Below are 15,307 nucleotides of genomic sequence, written 5' to 3'. Positions count from 1 at the left end.
AATTATCATTTTATCTTGGGGCTAAATTTGTCCGGTTTTCATTTTAATTCACTTCTGCTTTGTTTTCTTTGAGTTCCGTGACTTCATAGGAAGTCACGCATGTGTCTTGGGAATGATGTACATTCCTAGAGACGTCGCTTCATGTAAAATGATGATTTTGCCCTTGGGGGCTTGTTCGGTCTTTTTTCTGATCTTTTGCTTCCACATTTGTTCTCGTTGAGATCCGTGGCCTCATGGAAGGTCACTTTGGCTTCTTAGAGATGCACTGCATCTCCAGAGTCTTATTTTCTGTTTTCGCTTCTGCATTCGGATCTGTTATCGGGTCAAACTCCAGTTCATCACAGCGTCCTGTGATGAACCAAAAATTTTATCCAAAATTTTTAATTTGTCAAAGTACACTCCTCTGAATGTCTCCCCCTTTTTGGAACAAAATTGGCAAAGCAAGCATTTTAAATGTAACAGGTCATTAAGAGTAGAGATTATATGAAATAGAGAAAATAGTAACCAATTTATTACATGTCAGCAGTCAAAAGATAAAATCCAAAAATATCAAGTCATGACAATGTAAAAATTGAACAAAAAAAAGATGCATGTATGATATAAATATAGAATCAAGCATCAACATCATCTCCGGCAAAAAGGAACAGCGGTAGTCGAAATCTTTGCAACACCACCATTAGTGTCACTACCACTACCATCCTCATCATCCTCTTCATCTCTGTCATCCTTAAGAACAAGTGACGGATCTGGAGGGGCTAGTATGTAGACTTCCTCTGATGTATTACCCATCCTCTACTCTCTAAGCAATCTAACATCTTCCTATAAATCAAGAACATTATCTATCATGGCCTTCTGATTCTGAAGAATCAGGGAGTAGAGCAGATTAGCATCCAGTGTGGTAAAATTCCGTTTAGTCGGAAAAAGCTGAGTAATCTTAGGAAAAGATGACGAAGCAACTAAACCCTTTCTAGCTTTCCTAGATGAAGCCCTTGCAGATTTAGACTTGTTAAAAGCCCTAACATCCATCTCATACATAATCTCAATATGATGAGCACGGGGTGGAAGTGGAATCTCAAACTGCCTATATAAGCCCATGATGATCATAGGGAATGGAGATGACTTCTTCTTGGTATTGTTCTTGTAGTGTGCTACCATCAGTCCATAAATAGAAGAATCAAGATGTATCAGTGCATCAATAGATAGTAGATATAATTAACAAGTGATAGCAAATAATGCAATTAAGAGTAAGTAAGAGAGAGAGATCTTGGGGTTTAGAGATCACCACCAAGTAATGAATTCTATATCATTGACAAATGATTAATGAGAGCAAGTGGTGTGTTGCAATATTGGTGTGTGTGTGTTTGGTTGATTCAATAAGCAAGGATGACTAGTTAAACATGTATTGTCTAAACATCATGTGAAAGGCACAATATATCTAAGCAATAAAGCATATATTGTCTAAGTAACATGTGAAAGGCACAATAGATCAAAACAAGTCATTAATCCTTTCATTTAGCTCACAATCCAAATTCAACACAAGGATAGAGACATATGCTACTTGCATTCAAAAGCTTGGATCATCAAACAACAAGCATAGATTGTCCTCCCATTTAACACTACACTACATCTACACTACTAGCATGGAAATAAACTAGGGGAGAGGCACAATCCATCAAGGCATAAGCATGAACCATCAAGAGAATCACAAGAGCATTCCTTTAAGCACTATGTTTTGACAATCTCCAAATCTATAGCATCAATACACATAGACATGCATCAATAACACAAAATCTAGAGACAAGCACATGAAAATCTATTCTAGCATACATAGACATATGGATAAAATGAAATGATCAATTGGAAGCATTAAACCACATAAATCATTGAATAAACAAGATTTATATATATCAAAGTGTCAAAACATCAATTACAACACTAATCCCTCAATAATACAGAAGATTAAGATATAGAAAGCATGCTTGGGGCTAACTCTAGCCCCAAGAGGATGTCTAGCCACTCATGGTGATGTTACTCCAACCTTCAAGGGCTAACTCCATGGTTGAAATCTGCTCCTTGGTGATGAAGAACTCCAATGGTGTCTCTAGCTTCTTCCTCCTTTAAGCTTGCTCTCCAAGAGATGATATCAAAGTAATGTTGGCTCCCTTTTATAAAAAGCAATCATTATCCTTATATAGGTAGGTCAGAATGACACCCAAAATGAGCTGGGGTCGTGCACACACATTCCCTAATGATTGGATAAAGGACAACTTTCAATGAGATGGAATTTTAACTTTTTCGCACTGGAGGAAGTTCGATCGATCGAATCTTGGACTTGGATCGATTGAACTGGCTAAGATATATTGAACTTAGGCTGGATCGATCCAACTGGTTGAGCTTTTTGGGAAAAAAAAAATCCGAGATATTTTGGAGAGATATTTATGGGAAAAGGACAAAAGTGGTTAGTGGGTGGTACAGCTGTGGATAGGATCAATAATTTGAATAAGGACAAAAGTGTTCGATCGATCGAAAGATGGTGTTGGATCGATCGAAGTTTTGGACTTTATGCTTTTGGGTCTAGGCTTGGATCTATCTTGAAGTGCTGAGATCGATCATTGTTCGATCGATCGAACCTTAAACTTGGATCGATCGAACTTTGCTGCTTCCCACTTTTGGCTTCATTTGCTTTCTTCTTTCTCCACTTTGCTCTTTTCCTTGTCTAATCCCAGAATTGCTTTAATTTAAGCTCTTATTTGGCTGAGTTAGCTTATTTTCAGGATAAGTGCCTGAAAATGGAAATAATACGAAATCAATCTAAAATGGTAAAGTAAGATAGATAAAGGTACTAGAATGCCTAAACTTAAGAGGTTTAAATACGCACTTTTCAGTGCTCATCACACCCCCAAACTTAAATATTGCTAGTCCCTAGCAATGAACTAGAAAGTAAAGGAATGAAATGAACAACTATACAACTATGAACTAGAAAACAATAAATGGAACGCCACTTTCGTAGGGAGCACAATTGCACTTAGCATATGCAATAAGCCTTTTAAACTCCTAGGTTACCCGTAGTGGACGAGTGAAGTCTTATGAGGGTTTCCAGAAATGGTACCCACAAACATTAAGCTCATTCTTTCAAAGGAGGCACCAATATTGCAAACAAGCATTGGGAAAAAACTACCCCAAGTATGTAATTTTTCAACCCTTTCTAAGCAATCTCTCAAAATTTCAATATCAAGCAAGCAAGTATAGTCCTCTACACATCAAGAAAATGATCATGAAAATCAAAACAACTCTAGAATCCTTTTTGAGTGGACCGGCATCAAATGTGTTGCTATCTTAGCCAACTAAAGAATTAATCACATCCTTACCCTTAAACTAGCACACAAATCTTGTACCGATCATCAAGACAAAAAGTGGACATTTTATTAAAACTTTATTCATCTAGGTGTGCTTATTCTTTTCACTCGATTTTTTTTTTTTTTTTTCAAAGATGAAAGTATAGTGCAATGTGTTGATCTATTAAGCTTTACAGCGATTCATGAGGTCGAGCTTAGGTCAATGAGTCCCAAACCAGACGGCTTTAGGGCATTAGACATTCAAATACCCCTACGGACTTACAAGCTCAAATCAACTAAGTTACAAATCAAGACAACAACCATCTAATCATTTCCCACTTCTCACCTTTTGGGAGAAGTCCTCACTTTTTTATTGCTTTTGCTTTTTTTTTTTTTTTTTTTTTTTTTTTGAATAAACAAGTTCAATTATTAACCTAGAGTTTGGGCCCTCCACCTTTTGGCGCGAGAAGTTCAGCACTTGATGAGGCTAGAATCCCGGCTACTTAGTGAAAATGGGTTGTTATCCACCCTTATCAAGAATGAAAGCTTTCAATGCACTACTAGCTCAATTGGGAAATAACCAATTCAATAATTAACAAAGCATGTACCCCACAAATGAATGCTAGTGTGCGCCTGTGCTAGTGTAGAATCCTAGAATGAATCTCAAAACAATCACAAAATTAAGATGATGTGAACCACAAGTGCAAGCATGATATTAATTTTTCGAAAAATTTACTCCTAAATGGCGTTCATAAGGCATACAAGGAGTATTAGACTCTCAAGTCAAGTAATTTTTAAATTTTAAGCAATATAGTCCTCAAAAGATCAAAATCATAGCTAGATATAGACCAATCATATAAATATCCCTCAAATACACAAATCATGTTCAAAATTTTGAATTTAAAACTAACACTGTAAAGCACCATTCCCCCCAAACTTAAATTGCACAATGTCCTCAATATGCAAAAAGAACAAAGGAAAGAGTATACCAGTGCAACTAAACAAGAATGATTGGGATTGAAGTATCCGAAATGGGTGGTATGACCCCCCCAAACTTGGGATGAACTGTGGTCGTGAAAATTGGCACTTGGATAAATTCATCAGATAACAAAAATGAGATAATCAGTGCACAATGGTCATGCAAGTGTAAATGGGATAAACAGATAAAGAAATGAGAGAGGTATAAGGGTGGTCCTAGAAATTGGGTAGCATTCTCTCACTGAAGTCACTGTGATGCACTTGATGGAGTCAAACATACAGATATGAGAATACAATCATATGACATCCATAGCAAAAATAGATATATATAAAATAGATAAAGTGCAGGTACAACAAAAATATCAAAGCCGACAAACCAGCTGTAAAAATAATAATGTACAGTGACAATAGTAAAGTATCAAAAGGAGAGAGGGATCATAAGATAGAAAAGACTGGGAGCTCAGGAGGATAAGGTAGGACAGGCAGGTTTGGCTCCGCGGATGTCTCTGGATAAATCTCTGAACATGGTCGCAACATCCGTGCGGAAGGAAGCAAAATCAGCTCTGTGGGCTGTGAGGTCAGCTCGGATGGAAACAACAGCATCCTCAAGGGTCTGCAGACGTACTCCAAAGCCGGGGGTCATATCTGGAGTCTCAGGCATAGATGAATCAGAAGAAAGCTCCTGAGTCTGCTTTTAGTCATGAATGGACGACCTGGCTGGAGAGTCCTGCTCTGCATCGTCTGCAGGGCGCTCTAAGTCTATGTTTAAATGCTCGGCAGCTGGATCGACTGGTGCATTGTCCGCTGCGGGATGTGCTGCTGCTGCCTCTACTGGTGCCTCTGCCTCTGCCTGGGCCTGGGCCTGTACCTGTGCCTCCTCCAGCTCCAACTCTGCTACAGCCAGTACCACGTGGTCCTGAAGCCTAGTAATAATGGAGCGGTAGGTTTTGTTTCAGTCCTTCTTGAGGTAGTGACAAGAACCTCTCTCGGGGTGCTCTTGAGGATGGATGGGGTAGCGCTGGTCGATGAGGATCTGGGTGATGAGGTGGCTGAAAGGAAGAGACTTAGCCCATCCGGGCGTCTCCTTGCTGATGTACTCGTCATACAGCTTCCTCATCACGCTCCAAATGAGCGCAGGAATGGACACCCAGTGCCCGGTGTAGAATGAGTAAAGGGCTGTCAGATAATCGCCCCTCCTCTAAATCTTGTGCCCCGCCATGTATATATTCTGATAGAGAATGGAATCAATAAACCATAGGTCGTCTGGAAAAAATGTCCGGGTGGCGAAGGTCTCGCCACTGGCATGGTGACCTATGAGGAAAACTGCTATGTCGGCATATGAAGGCCTGAATAGCCTCGGATATATGTCCTGAAGCTCTGGGGGACATCTGTGCGGACAGCGGTAAGAGCGGGCTAAAGTGTCCACTGTAATGGTGATCAGATGGCCATCGATAGAAGTGACCATCTCAGTTGTGGTACGCGGCGATGGTCGGAGGTTCTGGTAGAATAACCGAACCAGCCGTGGGTAGACCGGCTCTGTAACGAGGGCAAAAATAGCGGCTAGGCCCCTCTGAATAATATCCTAGTAGGCGGATCGGGTCAACACCGATCGAGAGAAGAAGGCCGTGTCAAACTCTGACTCATGGTTGAACGTCGTGTGTGCATATCGAGGCGTGAGCTATCACGCCCCAGATGAGTTGGCTGAGCTGGTTTAGGTGGTATATGTGAATGCTCAGCTCCAGTCTGCGGTGGAGATGGTGATGGAGTGAAAGCAGGATGAGCCGCAGAAGTGGATGGTATATGGTCATCCTCAGGCTCATGAGATGGTGACTGAGGCGGGGTAACCTATGCTGGCTCCTGCTGTGTATAAGAGGGCTCTGCTGGCTCCTCTGTCCGTGGCCTAGTATGTCGAATGGGCCCGTGTTACCTGTTGGCAACGGTCTTCCTCTTTACCATGGCCTACAAAAAGAAAAAGAAAAACTTGCAATGGGAGTTAGTGCCAGAATAAAAAATTTAGAAGCACGAAATAGAATCATGTATGTAAAATAAAATAGACAAAATAAATATGCCATGAATCTATGCAAGTGGTAGAATATAAAACATGTTAAACAATGTAAGTATGAAATGCATCTAATATGGAATATCACAGGCATTGGGCATAGATATGATAGCATGAACATATAATGAAGTTTGTGTGTGAGATCTGTAAAGTTCGATCGATCATAAAAGGAAATAAGATCGATCACAAAAGTTAGATCAATCGAAAGTAAGTGAGATCGATCTCATTACTTCGATCGATCGGAGACATGAGTTCGATCGATCTCTCATGATTGATCGGAGATACTAGTTCGATCAATCGAACTGTGTGACGTTAAAAACTCAAAGGTCACAGATCTGTGACTTTGGAAGCATGGGGCCCACACGAACGTGTTCGTGGGCCCAACAACACATCAAATCAATAAGTATCCATCACAAATCGAGGCCCAAACTTCCAAAGATAGATAAAAAACACATATATATATATATAAAAGAAGCATACACATATATATACATATAAAAACTCAGGGCTTCGAAGCTTTTGATCGGTTGATCAACTATACATCAACCTTCGCAATAGCACGAATCATTGTAAAATAGGGCTATTGGTCGGGTAAGTCGAACCACTGAGACTGCGCTAGTCTATGGCAACCTAAGAATCTAGAATTGTTCTTAGAATGATAAGGGGTAATAAGGGTTTGTTTGATTGGTTTGTCACTAAGCTAGTAATTGAAGTGCATAAAACAATAAATTACAGGGAAATTAAAGGAGTGAGATACAAGTAGAAAAGACTAGGGAGATGAATCCACACTACACCCTAAGTACATGCTAGATTAAGGCTAAATTGGGGAAGTACAATGTATAAAATGGTCACGGAATATATAGCAACACTAGATTACCATATACCCTTAGAGAAGTTCATTAAATCATTAAACAAGAATAATCCCTCAAAAATTAATACATTTGAGCTACCTAAACTAAAGTGTAGCCTTCAACATACTCACTCAAGCAAGAACTATCAAGTTTGTAATCAAATGATAAAGCACATAAGGTAGGAAACTAGCATAACCCATTAAAGGAAGTTCCTAAGCAATGGACTATCCATTTTCTCTATCAACATGCCTTGAAAATTATTCATAATCCTATCTCCATTGTCACCATGAAGAAGCAAGCATTATGATTACTACAAGAAACCATCTAAGACAAGATAAATCACTTACAACAATCATTTATAAACATTAGAATTCATTACAAGAAGTAATATGCTCTAGATTATGAAAAGACCAAAAATGATACATCATAATCCCCAAAATAGATCCTAATCTAGAACATAAGCAAAAGGGGAGGCTTCATCACCTCCCTAGATGAGGTTTAGTTACCCATGAGTGAGCCTAGATGAAGGAAGAAGCAAGGCTTTCCCCTCCATTTTCGAGCTTCCTCCTTGAAGCTTCAAGAACTCCTCCTCCTTGCTCTCTTCTCTCTCCTCTATCTTCCCAAAATGAAGCTTAATGATATGTGTGGCCTTGCTTCCCTTCTCTTGTATAGATAAGGCTCTAAAAACCCCCACCAACCAACATCTCCAACCAACCATTAAAGAGGGAAATTAGAATTGAGGAACCCAAGATGCAAGTGGCTGAAAATGGGCCATTCCCGAATGCAATTCTGCCCTAATTTCGAGCACTCGAAATAAGGGCTCGAGCACTCGAAATTGGAGCAGAATGCTCCATTCTTGCCTTGCTCTGCCCGGACCTACTTTGATGAAATGGACATAACTTTTCACTCCAAACTCCGAATGACAAACCGTTTGAAGATTTGGAGAGCTAATTCAGAGCTTTAAATACTTCATGTTTTGGTGGAGATCCAATTCTCAAGGATGGTTGGTCGAAAATGAAGATCAAGGCAGAATTTCATTGCTGCCAGGCAGTTCTGCGTACCTCTGGTAACAAGGCCATAACTCTCTGCTCCGAGCTCCGAATGACAAAATGTTTGAAGATTTGGAAAGCTGATTCAGAGTTCTAAATCTTTTATGTTATGAGAGAAGTCCAGTTCCCAAGTTTTCAAGGTAAAAATGGCGAGCAAAGTTCAGGATCCACTGCTGCCAGAAATTCGGCCTTGTGCCTTTTGATGGCCAAAACTCCACAAAGCCTTGATTTTGCTCCTTTTTTGGAAAATGGACCTGAAAATATATACATACACACAAATGAAGATAATCTACTTAATTAAACAAACAACGGACTTAACTAATGCAATTTAGGGCGCTTGAATATACAGTATTCAGCGCTTATCACACCCCCAAACTTACATTTTGCTAGTCCCTTAGCAAAACTACAATGAAAAACTTAATGAAAAGACAACCATGGGCATGCTACTATAAAAATATCATCCATGGTAAAATGAGATATATACATAGCTCAAAAATAACTTGAAACAGAAAAAGACCTGGAGATAGGGTCATTGGGAAGACTACCTTGCATATATGAAGCATTGATACTAAACACATTTCAACATGCTTGTATCAACATCATAGTCCATATAAATAAATCAATTATCATCTCTTAAATGGAAATCAACTCTAACTTCAGTGAAAGTGGATTGGATTCTCAATATGCGGCTTTTACTTTCTTTTCCAATTCCAAGACACGAGTTTTCAAATCACTGAATTCCCTTTTAAATGAAGTCCTTAAGGCATGAATTTATTACAGAACAAAGCTGACAATTTATTGTAACTTAGAAGTAAAACATAAGATGGTTGTGCAATGCTGGAATCCTTTAAGCTTTCTAACCAACCTATGTAGCAAGCGTTAGGCCAACAACTCCCAAACCAGATGGCTTTAGGGTGTTAAGTGTAGAGACACTCTTAGGGCTTAATAGCTCAAGTTGGAAAGGCTACGAACTCCAACGAACCATGTTTATTACCAGTTTATTTTTTGAATGACCGTGCAATGTTTAAGTCCCTTAAGCTTTCCAACCAACCCCTGTAGCAAGCGTTAGGCCAACAACTCCCAAACCAAACGGCTTTAGGGTGCTAAGTGTAGAGACACTCCTAGAGCTTAATAGCTCGAGTTGGAAAGGCTACGAACGTCAACTGGTCATTATTTTCTTTCTTTCTCATTTTTTTTTTTTTTTTTTTTTTTTTTTTTTTTTAAGACAAGCAAAAATCATGCCAAAGATATTCATCTATCAGGTTCATCAAATCAGATTAACTAGGCTAAGGTCAAGGTTGATCAAGTTGCATGCCTCACAGTTAAGTTTCCAATGTGCATCTATGCATTGTGAAGCTTAAAAGAGTGTCAAATCCAGTGAGAATCTAATTGAGACATTTATACAGACTAATTTGAATCCACATGATCATTTCAACTCAAATTTTTCTTTATTTTCAAAAATGTCAATTACTTCTATACACAAAGTATTAAACATATGCTTTATCTCCGACAAGTGTCAAGTTATACTATCATTGCTTAGCAAAAATGTGAAACCAAAAATGTCCTATTGCACCCCCAAACTTGAATGTCATATTGTCCTCAATGTGTGAAGACAAGTGAAACAAAATAAGAGCAAAGAAGGTAAAAGAACAATATTACCAAATGGAGTGACGAATGCAAAAATATCCATCGATGTGAATGCGCAAACGCGTCCCCCAAACTTGGACAGGAAGACCTATCAAAACATAACTACTATACACAAGTAAAAGCATAGGCTTTTAAGAAAAATCAAAACAGAAATAAAAACAGTCACAGGAATTATATGGCAAGATAAAAATCTAAACAAAACCCAAAAATTTATGTATTTATTTATTTATTTAGTATTATTATTATTAGTATTATATCTATATATATATAAATATATATGTATATATATATATATATATTTTTTAATTTTAAAATTAGCTTTTTTTTTTTTTTTCTTTCTGTTTTTTTTTTTTTTTTTTTAGTAGTAGTAGTGGTATGGGGTGAGAGAAGGTGGAATGCATGGCTGGGTTGGGTTGGTACCGAGGGTGGAGGGTGAATAGTGAGGGTTGATTGAGCATGCATGGTTTGCATGCATGGTTGGGGGAGGTGTGGGTGGTTCGGTGGAGAGTGAAGATGGTTGCATGAGGGTTGCTGGGGTTGAGAGAGAAAGAGGAATGGTTGAGGTGGTTTGGTTGAGAGGGTGGTGTGGGTGGGAGCCGAGGGGTGAGAGAGGTTGAGTGCTCGGGTGGGGAGTGAGAGAGCTTGGGATAGGTTAAGAGGGGGTTCGAGCACTCGAAATGGCTTCTTCGAGTGCTCGAGAAATGAGCAGAGATGGTTTGGGTTGGCATGGGAATGCAGAGGAGGGAAAAGAGGGTGGTGCTCGGTTGATGCCGATGGGGTTGAGTTGGTTTGAGAGGGGCATGCATGGATGGGTTGGTTTGTAGATGCCGAGAGGGTGGGTTTGGGAGGTGGATGCAGGTGGCTCATGCATGGTGGTGTTGTAGAGAGAGAGAGTTGCGAGGGCTCGGGATGTGTGGTTTGTGAGAGTCGAGCAAGCTCAAGCACTCAAAATGCTTCTTTGAGTGCTCGAGAAACCGGCAGAGAGTGAAAATGGAGCTTGCATGCATGGTTGGCATGGTTGGTTGTAGTAGGGAGGTTGCTTGTGAGATGGTTGGTCGTGGGGATGGGTTGATTGTTGGTTTTGGTTGTGGCGTGAAGGAGGGTGGTGTGCATGATGGCATGCATGGGGAAAGGTTGGTGGGTTTGTGTTGATGTGGGTGAGGGATGGATGGTGTTGGGTTGGTTGAGGAGGTGCCGAGATGAGGGGGCATGGTTGTATGGCTTAGTGGGGAGAGGGATGGTTGAGAGGGATGGCATGCATGCTGTTAGAGGAGGTGGTGGGGTGGAGAAGAGAGAAGATGGTGGTGTTGGTGTTTCGAGCACTCGGCAGGGGAGGTTGGAGTGCTCGAATTGGGACCAGTAGGCTCGGGGCGTTGGCATGAGGTGTTCGAGCATGGTGCTGTGTTGGGTTTGCATGGTGAGTTGTGGTGAGGGTTGGAAGGTTGGGGTTTGTGGTCTATGCATGGTGCACTCGGCATGGTGGGTTGGTGCAGAGGTTTTGAGGTGGCCGAGTAGTGGAGGTTGGCTGCGTGGGTTTTCATGCATGGGCATGCAGGGTTGTGGGTTTAAGATGAGGTTGGTTTTGAGAAGTGGGAAGCCGAGAGTTGGCATGCATGATGTGTGGATGCATGAGGGTTGCATGGTTGGTGTGATGGGGTTGATTATTGGAAGTGGGTTGCGTGGGAGAGAGAGGGGGGTGGAGTGGTAAATGGTGTTGGTGTGTTGTTGATGTTGTGCATGGCATGGTGAGGGTTGATGGTGGTTGAGAGAGAGAGTGATGCAGGGAATTTTCGAGCACTCCACAAGGGAGCTAGAGTGCTCGACAATTAGGCAGCGAGCATACTAAGGAATTGGTGAAGCTTCGAGCACTCGAAGCTTGGCCTTCGAGCGCTCGAATTGGAGACAGTGGCTGCGGGATGTTGGGCTGAAAATTTAGAGCACTCTAAATAGAAGCTAGAGTGCTCTAAATGAAGGCAGTGAGCTTGGGATTGATGGTTCACATTTAGAGCACTCCAAATGGGAGCTAGAGTGCTCTAAATGAAGACAGTAGGCTCATGGAATCTTGGTTAAAGCCTTGGAGCACTCGGCAGTGAGCATTGAGGTTGAGAGATGAATTTTTGAATGCATTGTAACATTATGTGCTTCATTCTTATGCATTGTGAATGTGAAAATGATCAACTGAGAGCTGAAGAATTGATAAAACCTTGCAATATGCTTCCAAATCAATGCATGGATAGAATAGTTTCACCTTGCATACATGGATAGAAAGTGAAACTTGGCATGGAAAATTATGAAACTTGGCACATTATTCTAATGCAATGCATGGATGGACTTGTGGGAAAAAAAATTTCAAAAGCTTTGCAATTGCAGGGATGGAAAAATTGCCAAGCTCTAAGCTTCAATGCAATGCATGGAAAATTTTGAAATTTTTTCAGACTGAGCAATTTTTCTCCAATGCTTGGATGAATTTAGGAGAAAAGAAAAAAAAATTGAAATTGCACATCATCTCAAATGCATGGAAATTTTTTTAAAACTTAGCAACTCCATTTTAATTCAATACATGGAAAAATTTAAACTTTGCACTTCATCTCAAATGCATGGATGAAATTTGGGAAAATTTTGAGACCTTGCAACTACTCTCTACTGCATGAATGAATTTAAGAAACTTTTCAAACTTTCGCAACATCACACAAATGCATGGATGATTTTGAGGAACCATGATCCAACAATGCATTGAAGATGAGAGGCTATGCATGTGAGTGCCATGTCGAAAGTCCGAGAAAATTGTCTGATAGAGCCGGAAACTTGCGGGAATGAAAACAGGAGTTGAGAAGGTCTAATAAGCCGGTCTAAAATTGTGAAACACAATTGAAGAGCATTCCAGAAAAATCAAATTTTTGGCTTTTCGAAACCATTTCCCGGAAAATTTCAAGGCTCAGGCAATTGAAAGAAGGGAAGCTTGGAAATTGAAAGAATTGCTTCCCATGAGTGCTAAATTTAACGTCGATAGCTAGACGCACTGAGATCAGGTTAGTCCTCATCACCCTATACCATGTCTCTCAAGAGATTCAAGCTTCCCGAAGTAAGAAAGTTCTTTTGGAAGCGGAAGGAAAAGAGCTTGAAGACAAAAGTTGGAAAGAGGTAATGGAAAGACCTCAATCCACTCTTCATCCTCAATGAAGAACTTTGGATTATGGGGCTGACTTGGATTATGGGAAGATGGATCAACTGAGGGCACACCTAGCAAAGGGTTTTGAAAAATCACATTTAGCACGGGATTGCCCGGAGAATTGTCCTTCAAACTTTCAACATCCTCCCCACACTTATCCGGTGGTTCGGGCTTAACAGTTTGAGACAACTCAAGAGAGGGAATGGGATGAGATACAAGCTCCCAAGAGAGGGATACATTTGATGTTGCCCAAGGAAGAGATAGAATAGGTGGAGGAATATCAAACAAATAATTTACCTCCAAAATAGAATTGTCAACATCAAAATCCTCATAATTGAAATGAGCTAAGCAAGCTTTTAGAGGATCCTCCATTAAAGGAGGTGCATCAAGCAAAGGATTATGTAGGGGCTGTTTTGGAGTAGGGTAGACAATCTCTACATCATTATTTTTCCCATTTTGAGCCACAATTGCTTCATTTTGATGTGGGGCAACAATTTGATCTTCAACCACCATTTCATCATTTTCACATGTAATAACCACTTGATCATTCCCATGATGAAAGTTACTAGGAGTAATCTCATCATTCATAAAATTTTCTTTTGGATTGGCCATAAATTCAAATGAAAATGTTTCCTCCTCTTCATGATTTTTAGCATTAATCCTTTGTTGAATTTGAGATATTTGGTCATCTATCATTGCACTAACTTGGGACTTGTGATATGGTACCACTTGATTGATAGACTCTACTGTGGATTGCATGCTAGCAAGGGAGGCCAATAGTTGATTGTTGGAGTCCATCATTTGCGTGTGCATAGACTCCATCATTTGTTTGTTAGCAACAATTAGCTCATCCAATGGAGACGGTGGAAAATGAGAAGAGGGCTGGAAATAATGATCATTGGGTTGAAAATTGGCTTGAAAATGTTGCCCATGAGATTGTGGGGCTGAATTTTCCATGTCATGCCACAAGAAATTTTGGTGATCTCCCCTACCCGAGTCATAACCATGGAAGTATGGATCACTACCCGGTTCAGAGAAATTTGCATTTGGTTGCTCTAGATAAAAATCCGAGAATTGTCTCGTTGGAAGACAATCTCTTGTATGATGTGTATTACTAGAGCAAAAAGCACAAAACGCATGTGGTGTGTAGAATTGAATTGGGAGACAATTATTCTCCATCTAGGAGTAATTCAACAACACACAAAGCAATCAGCACAACACTTCATCACCATAACCTCCACATATGATATTCCCTTTCTCCTCAATTATCAAGACAAAAATTAAATTGGCCACGACAAGGACCGATGCTTGAACACGAAATTTAAACAGGATAAGAGCCTCAACAAGGGCTTCACAACTAAACTAAAACTAAATTTAACACATGCACAATATGCACAACTCGAAACTAGAAGTCACGAGACTTACCTGGGGTCCACTTACAATTTGCTTGCAATCCCACGGCGAGCTTCGAGTCCCTAGAATCTTACAACACGAAGATGATCAAAACATACAAGGAATATTCACAAGACACAATATGCACAATCAAACTAAATTTAACCCTAAACTTTGGTTGCTAAACCGTTTGCAAGTCACCGGCAACGGCGCCAAAAATTGATCGGTTGATCAACTATACATCAACCTTCGCAATAGCACGAATAATTGTAAAATAGGGCTATTGGTCGGGTAAGTCGAACCACTGAGACTGCGCTAGTCTATGGCAACCTAAGAGTCTAGAATTGTTCTTAGAATGATAAGGGGTAATAAGGGTTTGTTTGATTGGTTTGTCACTAAGCTAGTAATTGAAGTGCATAAAACAATAAATTACAGGGAAATTAAAGGAGTGAGATACAAGTTGAAAAGACTAGGGAGATGAATCCACACTACACCCTAAGTACATGCTAGATTAAGGCTAAATTGGGGAAGTACAATGTATAAAATGGTCACGGAATATATAGCAACACTAGATTACCATATACCCTTAGAGAAGTTCATTAAATCATTAAACAAGAATAATCCCTCAAAAATTAATACATTTGAGCTACCTAAACTAAAGTGTAGCCTTCAACATACTCACTCAAGCAAGAACTATCAAGTTTGTAATCAAATGATAAAGCACATGAGGTAGGAAACTAGCATAACCCATCAAAGGAAGTTCCTAAGCAATGGACTATCCATTTTCTCTATCAACATGCCTTGAAAATTATTCATAATCCTATCTC

Source organism: Cornus florida, unplaced genomic scaffold (genome assembly GCF_030987335.1).
Source record: "Cornus florida cultivar Cherokee Brave unplaced genomic scaffold, ASM3098733v1 CherokeeBrave_3.0.0_Hap2_Chr01, whole genome shotgun sequence".
NCBI classification, from domain to species: domain Eukaryota; kingdom Viridiplantae; phylum Streptophyta; class Magnoliopsida; order Cornales; family Cornaceae; genus Cornus; species Cornus florida.
This window is presented reverse-complemented; position numbering follows the sequence as displayed.